General features: G+C 67.8%; 3 pseudogenes; all 3 read right to left on the reverse strand.

Moving 5' to 3' along the window:
- Positions 1-640: 640 nt before the first annotated feature.
- Positions 641-759, reverse strand: LOC141569520 (5S ribosomal RNA; annotated as a pseudogene).
- A 1,361-nt stretch (positions 760-2,120) lies between these two features.
- LOC141569514 (5S ribosomal RNA) lies at positions 2,121-2,240 on the reverse strand (annotated as a pseudogene).
- A 3,508-nt stretch (positions 2,241-5,748) lies between these two features.
- Positions 5,749-5,868, reverse strand: LOC141569519 (5S ribosomal RNA; annotated as a pseudogene).
- Positions 5,869-11,289: the final 5,421 nt, after the last annotated feature.

Below are 11,289 nucleotides of genomic sequence, written 5' to 3' on the forward strand. Positions count from 1 at the left end.
CCCTGGTTTGTCCCGGCTCTTTGTGCCCTGTGTTTCAGGGACACCGTGGCCGGCGGGAAGGGAGGGCTCCTGGCTCTTGTGGGAGACGGGAGGGGCGCGTGGGGGTGTGGGGCGAGGTGCCTGCCAGCGGAGACAGAAGACTCCGGTGGGGCGGGGCGTGTGGGCGTCCCGTTTGCCCGAGGACACGCCGATCGTGTGTGTCGGGACCCGGGGGCAGGCGCAGGGATGGGCGTCCCCTGGGCTCGGGGAGAGGTGCAAAGCACCGGCACGTCCTGGGATGGAGAGAGCCTGGTGGAGGCCTGCGCCGGCAGGCAGCCCTGGGCTTGGGCGTTGGGGGTTGCTGCGGCGGCAGGGTCGGGGAGCGAGAGGGAGCCCTGCGATGGCGGTGGCGGCGACCGAGACGCGGCTGACTGCTGCAGGCTGAGGGCCTGCCTCGGCGAAGGGCACTAAGAAGAGGGAGTGGGGGGGAGCCCTGGCCGACAGGCCTGGTGTGCGGCCGGGGATGCGAGCTTGTAGTGCTGGGCGACTGACCCTCCTCTGGCCAGGGGGACCTTCGGCTGCCTGGGTGGCTGCAGAGGGGCAAGGTGCGGCAGGGTTTCGGAGGGAGCCACGCCGGGGCGGCGGCGCAAAAGGAGAGGCGAGCAAAAGCCTACAGGTATACCCAGGCGGTCTCCCATCCAAGTACTAACCAGGCCCCTCCCTGCTTAGCTCCCGAGAACAGAGGAGATCGGGCGCGTTCAGGGTGGTATGGCCGTACACGCTGGGACCCGGCTCCCGCGCCCCAAGAGCCTGCTCCCGGCCTGCCTCTGACCGCGCGCCGTGCTGCTGGGCCGCTAGGGTGGCGAGCACGTCTGCCTGAGCGCCTCCCGCCCGCTCCCCGCCTCCTCCGGACGCCGCTGGTGTGGGCGACGGGCTACTCCTGGCCCGCAGCGAGGCCCCTTTTCGGCCCCCAGTGGCTCCACGGGCCGCTGTCACTTCCCTGACTGTGACATATGTCTGGGCGCCCTGGCATCCTGCGCCTCCCCAGGCCCCGAAGGGCTTTCACCCCCCCTACCCCAACCTCTCATCTCCCCCAGCCCCACACACACCCCCTTGCTGCTGTGCTGTCCCCACGTTTCAGGGCCGGCGAGGGGGCCACAGGGTCCTCTCAGTCAACACCGGTCCTAGGGTCGTGCAACCCAGGCCCTTAGTCAGACCGGAGCCATCCAGAGGCCCAAAGCCAGGGAGTGCCATCCGTGCCACCAGGGTGCAGCATCTCCAGTCTGCAGCCACCCTTCGTCACAAGCCTTCAGTCTGGGCCCTGGAGCCCTCGTCAGCGACGGGGGACCCGCCCGATGTCCGGTCCCTTCACTGGCTACACGTCACCTCTCCTGACCCAGGGAGGTGAGAGAGAGGATGAGAGAAGGCCAGAGACGGAGCAAGAGAGAGGCGGAGAGAGACAGACGGGGACTGTGGGGACAGACTCGCAGAGAGCACTCTCCAGGCTCTGGGCCTCGCGTGGAGGGTGCTGCTTGGGGCTGCATGGTCATCAGCTGTGACCGCTTGGCCATCAGCTGTTGCCAGTTGCCAGTTAGCCACTGGCCACCGGAGGAGCTGCAGTGGCCAAGCTAGGAAGCCGGATGGTGGACTGCAAATTGCAGAGGGCGCGGATTGCAGTGGGCCGCTTGGCGAGTCGGCAGGCGGTGTGTCAGTGGGTTGGCAGAGAAGCGGCCGACAGGTTGGGGATCAGGCGGCTCCGCTTGCCGTGTCTCGAGCCAGCTGCCCGTGAGACATGGTGCTATGAGCCCCCTATCCGTGGCTCTGTTGGTGTTCCTTCTTGGCCTCGCCATATCCTGCGTTCTTGTGCGGGTAGAGGGACTAGAGTCCCCGCAGGACAGGGACCCACAGACAGAACGAGAGGAGGAGAAAGGGAGCGAGATGGAAACATACACGTATTTGTACATGTATGTAACTGGACATACAGAGAGACATGGACAGAGACAGAGAAAGAGGGGGCTGGCACGTGGGGAGAGAGCTCCTGAGCGAGAGCCAGAGCCCAACAGGCACGTCACAGAGCCAGAGAGACATGGGGTGCGGGAGGGCGGGAGGGACGCACAAGTGGCACACGGGCTGGGACAGGCGAGCAAAAGCCTGCAGCTATTCCCAGGCGGTCTCCCATCCAAGTACTAACCAGGCCCCTCCCTGCTTAGCTCCCGAGATCAGAGGAGATCGGGCGCCTTCAGGGTGGTATGGCCGTAGACGCTGGGACCCGGCTCCCCGCGCCCCAAGAGCCTGCTCCCGGCCTGCCTCTGACCGCGCGCCGTGCTGCTGGGCCGCTAGGGTGGCGAGCACGTCTGCCTGAGCGCCTGCCGCCCGCTCCCCGCCTCCTCCGGACGCCGCTGGTGTGGGCGACGGGCTACTCCTGGCCCGCAGCGAGGCACCTTCGCGCCCCCCAGTGGCTCCACGGGCCTCTGTCACTTCCCTGACTGTGACATATGTCTGGGCGCCCTGGCATCCTGGGCCTCCCCAGGCCCGAAGGCTCACCCCGCCCCCTACCCCAGCCCTCTCATCTCCCCCAGCCCCACAACCACACCCCCTTGCTGCTGTGCTGTCCCCACCTCTCAGGGCCACCGAGGGGTCGCAGGGTCCTCTCAGTCCCCTCCGGCCCTAGGGACGTGCAACCCAGGCCTGGCCTGACCGGACCCATCCACAGGCCCAAGGCCAGGGAGACCCACCCGCGCCACCAGGGTACAGCATCTCCAGTCTGCAGCCCCCCTTCGTCACAAGGCTTCAGTCTGGGCCCTGGAACCCTCGTCAGCGACGGGCCCGCCCGATGTCCGGTCCCTTCACTGGCTACACGTCACCTCTCCTGACCCAGGGAGGTGAGAGAGAGATGAGAGAAGGCCAGAGACGGAGCAAGAGAGAGGCGGAGAGAGACAGACAGGGGACTGTGGGGACAGACTGCAGAGAGCACTCTCCAGGCTCTGGGCCTCGCGTGGAGGGTGCTGCTTGGGGCTGCATGGTCATCAGCTGTGACCAGCTTGGCCATCAGCTGTTGCCAGTTGGCCACTAGCCACCGGAGGAGCTGCGGTGGCCAAGCTAGGAAGCAGCGGATGGTGGACTGCAAATTGCAGAGGGGCGCGGATTGCAGTGGGCCCGCTTGGCGGGTCGGCAGGCGGTGTGTCGGTGGGTTGGCAGAGAAGCGGCCGACAGGTTGGGGATCGGGCGGCTCCGGCTTGCCGTGTCTCCGAGCCAGCCGCCCGTGAGACATAGTGCTATGAGCCCCCTATCCGTGGCTCTGTTGGTGTTCCCTCTTGGCCTCGCCATATCCTGCGTTCTTGTGCGGGCAGAGGGACTAGAGTCCCCGCAGGACAGGGACCGACAGAAGAGCAGGAGGAGGAGAAAGAGGGGGCGAGATCGAAATATACACCTATATGTACCTGTATGTACCTAGACATACAGAGAGACATGGACAGAGACAGAGAAAGAGGGGGCTGGCACGCGGGGAGAGAGCTCCTGAGCCAGAGCCAGAGCCCAACAGGCACGTCACAGAGCCAGAGAGACATGGGGTGGGGAGGGGGAGGGACGCAAGCGGGCACACGGACTGGGACAGGCACTGACGCTGCTTTGAGTGGCAGCTTCTCAGCAGAAGTGTGGTCATGCCCGTGGCTGGGCTCCACTAAGGAGGCAGTGCCGGGCATTGAAAGTCACCCTTGAAGCCCCGGGCGGGCGGGAGGCCAGTGGGCTCGAGCCCCAGGAACCCCGCCCCGCAGGAGAGAGTGGCAGCCACAGGCACCCTGGTTGAGAGTGTTGTGTGCCTGCGTGCCTGCACTTCCCCTTGTGATGGTCTCTCCTGGAGTCCGAGGCAGGGCGGTGTGTTGGGGTGCTGCTCCCTCAGTCCCTGCTTTGTCCCGGCTCTTTGTACCCTGTGTGTTGGGGCCACTGCAGGAAGGAGGGTTCCTGGCTCTTGTGGGCGATGGGAGGCGCGCAGGGGTGTGGGGAGAGGTGCCTGCCGGCGGAGACAGAGGCACGTCTAACTGCTGCGGGCTGACGGGCTGCATCAGCGAAAAGTACTAAGAAGAGGGTGTGGGGTGAGCCCTGGCCGAGCCAGGCCTGGTGTGCGGCCGGGCTGCCAGCTTGCGCCGGGTGGCTGACCGGCCTCTGGCCAGGGAACCCGGCTGGATGGGCGGCTGCAGAGGGCAAGGGGCAGCAGGGGTTCGGAGGGAGCCACACGCAGGGCAGCGCGCAAAGGAGAGGCGAGCAAAGCCTACAGGTATTCCCAGGCGGTCTCCCATCCAAGCACTAACCAGGCCCCTCCTGCTTAGCTCCGAGATCAGAGGAGATCGGGCGCGTTCAGGGTATGGCCATAGACGATGGGACTCGGCTCCCCGCGCCCCAGAGCCTGCTCCCGGCCTGCCTCGTGAGCGCCCGCCATGCAGATGCAGCGGCTCCAGTGGCAGCATCGACCTGCTGGCCGGCTCTGCCAGCACCGTCCCCAGTCCGGCTCCCGCCTCTTCGAATGCCCCTGGCGTGGGCGGCAGGCTACTCCTGGCCGCAGCAGGCCTGCCAGCCACCCGAGGCTCCATGGGACACTGCCACTTCCTGATGGTGCCAGAAGTCGTGGAACTCTGGCATCCTGGGACTCCCGGACCCAGACCGCCATACACCCCGCCCCTACCGCCACCAGGTTTACCAACAACCGCACCCCCAAGGCTGGGAGGCCTGCACCAGCAGGCAACCCTGGGCTTGGAGTTGTGGGAAGGACCCCCGCAGCAGCAGGCGGCTGCGGAGGGGGGCTGCTGGCTGCAGCGGCAGGGGCACGGCGCGAGGGGCGGAGGGTGGGGAGGTAGGCGATGGCAACCGCGAGGATGGCGCCAGGGCGGCGATGGCGGTGGCGACAATGGAGGCTTTGATGGTGGGCGCTGGGGCCGCAGGGTCGATGGCGGCAGGGAGAGCAGAGGCAGATTGAGGGAGCGGCTGGCGGCAGGCCTGGGGCAGAGATGGCGGGAGAGGAGAGGCGGGAGGGAGATGGCGATGGTGGCGGCAGCGGGCCTGGGGCAGGGCGGGGAGAGGGGAGATGGCGGGTGCAGGGAGGAGTTTGAGGCGGGAGAGCAGGGGCAGGAGATTGAGGGCAGCGCTGGCGGAGGGTGGGGGCCAGTGATCGCAGCGGCAGCAGCAGGAGAAGCAGGGGGCAGATCGAGAGCAGCGATGGCGGCAGCAGCGAGCGGCAGCTGGCAGCGGCGAGGAGGCAGAGGGGAGGGATGAGGCGGCAGTAGCGTTAGGGGCTGTGTCGGCGGGCGCTGGGCGCGGGGAGGGTTGCAGCGCTGGCGGAGCGGGGTGGGGAGGGCGGTGCTGGCGGCGGAGGAGGGGAGAGCAGAGGCGGGAGATTGAAGCAGTACAGCGATGGCGGTGGCGAGGGCGGGGGCAGGGGTGAGGTCAGCGCTGGAGGGGGGTGTGGGGAGCGCGGTGATGGCGGCGGATTTGGCGGTGGCGGCGGGGGCGAGGGCAGCGCTGTTGGCGGTGGCGGCGATCGAAGGTCGGCGAAGGGATCGAGATGACAGCCTCCGGGACTGAAGAGGACTGAGAAGAGGGTGTGCGGGGGAGCCCTGGCCGACGGGCCTGGTGTGCGGCCGGGGCTGCCAGCTTGTAGTGCCTGGCGGCTAACCTCTGCTGGTCAGGGGACCTTGCTGGCTGGGCGGCTGCAGAGAGGCAAGGGGCGGCAGGGGTTCGGAGGGAGCCACGCCGGGGCCGCGGCGCAAAAGGAGAGGCGAGCAAAAGCCTGCAGCTATTCCCAGGCGGTCTCCCATCCAAGTACTAACCAGGCCCCTCCCTGCTTAGCTCCTGAGATCAGACGAGATCTGGCGCGTGCAGGGTGGTGTGGCCTTAGGCGCTGGGACCCGGCTCCCGGCACTCCAAGAGCCTGCTCCCGACCTGCTTCTGAGCGCACGCCATGCTGCTGGGCGCTCGGGTGGCGAGCCTGTCTGCCCAGCGCCTCCCGCCAGCTCCCGCCTCCTCCAGACGCCGCTGGTGTGGGCGACAGGCTCCTCCTGGCCCTGTGCAGGCCCCTTCGCGCCCCAGTGGCTCTAACGGGCCTCTGTCACTTCCCTGACTGTGACATATGTCTGCGCGCCCTGGCATCCTGGGCCTCCCCAGGCCCCAAGGGCTTTACCCCGCCCCCCTACCGCCACCAGGTTTACCAACAACCGCACCCCCAAGGCTGGGGGTGGCCTGCACCAGCAGGCAACCCTGGGCTTGGGAGTTGTGGGAGGACCCCGCGGCGGCGGCTTGGGCGGCTGCGGAGGGGGGGCTCTTGGCGGCGGCGGCGGCAGCGGAGGAGGCCGGGAGAGCAGGCGGAGATTGAGGGAGTATGGCGATGGTGGGGGCGGGGGGGGGGGCGGGGGGGGAGGCGGGGGAGATGGCGGTGCTGGAGGCGGGAGAGCAGAGGAGGAGATTGAGGGTGACAGCGGCGGCGGGGCGGGGGGGTGGGGAAGAGGGCAGCACTGGCGGCGGGGATGGGGAGCGCGGTGCTGGCGGCGAGGAGAGAGCAGAGGAGGAGATTGAGGGAGTACGGCGAGGGCGGCAGCGGGCGCGGGGAGGGGGCGAGGGCAGCGCTGGCGGAGGGGAGCGCGGTGATCGCGGGAGCGGCAGGGCGGGAGAAGCGGGGGCTGATCGCGAGCAGCGATGGCGGCGGCGGCGGCGGCGGGCGGGGCGCGGGAGGGTTGGTGAGGTCGGCGATGGAGGCGAGGGCGTTGGGGGCTGTGGCGGCGCTGGGCGCGGGGGGGGGCGGCAGCGTGGCGGTAGGGGGGAAGAGGGCGGTGCTGGCGGCGGAGGAGGGGAGAGCAGAGGCGGGAGATTGAAGCAGTACAGCGATGGCGGTGGCGAGGGCGGGGGCAGGGGTGAGGTCAGCGCTGGAGGGGGGTGTGGGGAGCGCGGTGATGGCGGCGGATTTGGCGGTGGCGGCGGGGGCGAGGGCAGCGCTGTTGGCGGTGGCGGCGATCGAAGGTCGGCGAAGGGATCGAGATGACAGCCTCCGGGACTGAAGAGGACTGAGAAGAGGGTGTGCGGGGGAGCCCTGGCCGACGGGCCTGGTGTGCGGCCGGGGCTGCCAGCTTGTAGTGCCTGGCGGCTAACCCTCTGCTGGTCAGGGGGACCTTCGGCTGGCTGGGCGGCTGCAGAGAGGCAAGGGGCGGCAGGGGTTCGGAGGGAGCCACGCCGGGGCGGCGGCGCAAAAGGAGAGGCGAGCAAAAGCCTGCAGCTATTCCCAGGCGGTCTCCCATCCAAGTACTAACCAGGCCCCTCCCTGCTTAGCTCCCAGATCAGACGAGATCTGGCGCGTGCAGGGTGGTGTGGCCTTAGGCGCTGGGACCCGGCTCCCGGCACTCCAAGAGCCTGCTCCCGACCTGCTTCTGAGCGCACGCCATGCTGCTGGGCCGCTCGGGTGGCGAGCATGTCTGCCCGAGCGCCTCCCGCCCGCTCCCCGCCTCCTCCGGACGCCGCTGGTGTGGGCGACGGGCTACTCCTGGCCCGCAGCGAGGCCCCTTCGCGCCCCCCAGTGGCTCTAACGGGCCTCTGTCACTTCCCTGACTGTGACATATGTCTGGGCGCCCTGGCATCCTGGGCCTCCCCAGGCCCCAGGCTTTACCCCTACCCCAGCCTCTCATCTCCCCCAGCCCCACAACACACCCCTTGCTGCTGTGCTGTCCCCACCTCTCAGGGCCACCGAGGGGTCGCAGGTCCTCTCAGTCCCTCCACCCCTGGGATGCAACCCAGGCCTGGCCTGGCGGCCCACCCACTGGCCCAAAGCCAGGAGAGCCACCCCGCCACCAGGGGCAGCACCTCCAGTCTGCCGCCACCCTTCCTCCACAGCCTTCTTTCTGGGTTCTCGCCCTCGTCAGCGACGGCGTCCCGCCGATCACTGTTCACTTCACTGGCTACACGTCACCTCTCCTGACCCAGGGAGGTGAGAGAGAGATGAGAGAAGGCCAGAGACGGAGCAAGAGAGAGCGGAGAGAGAGACAGACGGGGACTGTGGGGACAGACTGCAGAGAGCACTCTCAGGCTCTGGGCCTCGCGTGGAGGGGTGCTGCGTGAGGCTGCATGGATATCAGCTGTGACCCGCTTGGCCATCAGCTGTTGCCAGTTAGCCATTGGCCACCGGCAGAGCTGCAGTGGCCAAGCTAGGAAGCGATGGTGGACTGCAAATTGCAGAGGGGCCGGACTGCAGTTGGCCGGCTTGGTGGGTCAGTAGGTTGGTGGGTCTGTTGGTTGGCAGAGAATCGGCCGGCAGGCTGGGATCAGGCGGCTCCGGCTTGCCGAGTCTCCAAGACAGCCGCCCGTCAGACATGGTGCTATGGGCCCCCCATCCGTGGTACTGTTGGTGTTCCCTCTTAGCCTCGCCAAATCCTGCGGTCTTGGGCGGGCAGAGGGACTAGAGTCCCCGCAGGACAGGGACCAACAGACAGAACGGGAGGAGGAGTAGGAGGAGCGAGGTGGAAATATGCACGTATATGTGCATGTATATATCTAGACATACAGAGAGACATGGACAGAGACAGAGAAAGAGGGGGCTGGCACACGGGGAGAGATCTCCTGAACGAGAGCCAGAGCCCAACAGGCATGTCACAGAGCCTGTCAGGTATGGGGTGGGGGAGGGTGGGAGGGGCCGCACAGGCACAGGGCGCTGTGTTGAAGTGGCAGCTCCTCCACCAGGTGTGGTCGTGCCCGGGGCTGGGCTCCGCTAAGGAGGCATTGCCCTGGCGTTGGCAGTCACCATTGAAGCCTCCGGGGCGGGCCGCCAGGGTCTCCGGAGGGCCTGTGGTCTCTGAGCCCCGCCCAGGCACCCGCCCGCGGGAGGAGAGTGGCAGCCCCCAGGCACCCTGGTTGTGAGGGTTGTGCGCCTGCGTGCCTGCTCTGCCCTTGTGGTGGTCTCCCCTGGAGTCGATGGCGCGTGGTGCGTTGGGGTGCTGCTCCCGCCGTCCCCTGGTTTGTCCCGGCTCTTTGTGCCCTGTGTTTCAGGGACACTGTGGGAGGCAGGAAGGGAGGGCTCCTGGCTCTTGTGGGAGACGGGAGGGGCGCGCGGGGGTGTGGGGCGAGGTGCCTGCCAGCGGAGACAGAAGACTCCGGTGGGGCGGGGCGGGTGGGCGTCCCGTTTGCCCGAGGACACGCCGATCCTGTGTGTCGGGTCCCGGGGGCAGGCGCAGGGATGGGCGTGCCCTGGGCTCGGGCCGAGGTGCAAAGCACCGGCACGTCCTGGGATGGAGAGCCTGGTGGAGGCCTGCGCAGGCAGCCCTGGGCTTGGGCGTTGGGGGTTGCTGCGGCGGCAGGGTCGGGAGCGAGAGGGAGCCCTGCGATGGCGGTGGCGGCGGCGACCGACTGACTGCTGCAGGCTGACGGCCTGCCTGAAGAGCACTAAGAAGAGGGAGTGGGGGAGCCCTGGCCGACAGGCCTGGTGTGCGGAGGATGCAGAGCTTGTAGTGCTGGGCGACTGACCCTCCTCTGGCCAGGGGACCTTGGCTGCCTGGGCGGCTGCAGAGGGCAAGGGGGCAGCAGGGGTTCGGAGGAGCCACGCCCGGGCGGCGGCGCAAAAGGAGAGGCGAGCAAAAGCCTGCAGCTAGTCCCAGGCGGTCTCCCAGCCAAGTGCTAACCAGGCCCCTCCTGCTTAGCTCCCGAGATCAGAGGAGATTAGGCGCGTTCATGGTGGTATGGCCGTAGACGCTGGGACCCGGCTCCCGCGCCCCAAGAGCCTGCTCCCGGCCTGCCTCTGACCGCGCGCCGTGCTGCTGGGCCGCTAGGGTGGCGAGCACGTCTGCCTGAGCGCCTCCCGCCCGCTCCCGCCTCCTCGGACGCCGCTGGTGTGGGCGACAGGCTACTCCTGGCCCGCAGCAGGCCCCTTCGCGCCCCAGTGGCTCCACGGGCCTCTGTCACTTCCCTGACTGAGACATATGTCTGGGCGCCCTGGCATCCTGGGCCTCCCAGGCCCGAAGGCTCACCCCGCCCCCTACCCCAGCCCTCTCATCTCCCCCAGCCCCACAACCACACCCCCTTGCTGCTGTGCGGCCCCCCCCTCTCACGGCCACCGAGGGGTCAGCAGGGTCCTCTCAGTCCCCTCCGGCCCTAGGGACGTGCAACCCAGGCCTGGCCTGACCGGACCCACCCACAGGCTCAAAGCCAGGGAGAGCCACCCGTGCCACCAGGCTGCAGCATCTCCAGTCTGCAGTCACCCTTCGCCACAAGCCTCCAGTCTGGGCCCTGGTACCCTCGTCAGCGACGGGCCCGCCCGATGTCCGGTCCCTTCACTGGCTACACGTCACCTCTCCTGACCCAGGGAGGTGAGAGAGAGATGAGAGAAGGCCAGAGACGGAGCAAGAGAGAGGCGGAGAGAGACAGACAGGGGACTGTGGGGACAGACTGCAGAGAGCACTCTCCAGGCTCTGGGCCTCGCGTGGAGGGTGCTGCTTGGGGCTGCATGGTCATCAGCTGTGACCAGCTTGGCCATCAGCTGTTGCCAGTTGGCCACTAGCCACCGGAGGAGCTGCGGTGGCCAAGCTAGGAAGGGCGGATCGTGGGCTGCAAATTGCAGAGGGGCGCGGATTGCAGTGGGCCCGCTTGGCGGGTCCGCGGGCGGTGTGTCGGTGGGTTGGCAGAGAAGCGGCCGACAGGTTGGGGATCGGGCGGCTCCGGCTTGCCGTGTCTCCGAGCCAGCCGCCCGTGAGACATAGTGCTATGAGCCCCCTATCCGTGGCTCTGTTGGTGTTCCCTCTTGGCCTCGCCATATCCTGCGTTCTTGTGCGGGCAGAGGGACTAGAGTCCCCCCTGGACAGGGACCGACAGAAGAGCAGGAGGAGGAGAAAGAGGAAGCGAGATCGAAATATACACCTATATGTACCTGTATGTACCTAGACATACAGAGAGACATGGACAGAGACAGAGAAAGAGGGGGCTGGCACGCGGGGAGAGAGCTCCTGAGCCAGAGCCAGAGCCCAACAGGCACGTCACAGAGCCAGAGAGACATGGGGTGGGGAGGGGGAGGGACGCAAGCGGGCACACGGACTGGGACAGGCACTGACGCTGCTTTGAGTGGCAGCTTCTCAGCAGAAGTGTGGTAGTGCCCGAGGCTTGGCTCCACTAAGGAGGAAGGGCCTGTGCATTGAAAGTCACCCTTGAAGCCCCCGGGGCGGGCGGGAGGCCAGTGGGCTCGAGCCCCAGGAACCCCGCCCCGCAGGAGAGAGTGGCAGCCACAGGCACCCTGGTTGAGAGTGTTGTGTGCCTGTGTGTCTGCACCTCCCCTTGTGGTGGTCTCTCCTCTAGTCC

The sequence above is a fragment of the Rhinolophus sinicus genome, linkage group LG18, assembly GCF_036562045.2.
Source record: "Rhinolophus sinicus isolate RSC01 linkage group LG18, ASM3656204v1, whole genome shotgun sequence".
In the NCBI taxonomy this organism is placed as follows: Eukaryota; Metazoa; Chordata; class Mammalia; order Chiroptera; family Rhinolophidae; genus Rhinolophus; species Rhinolophus sinicus.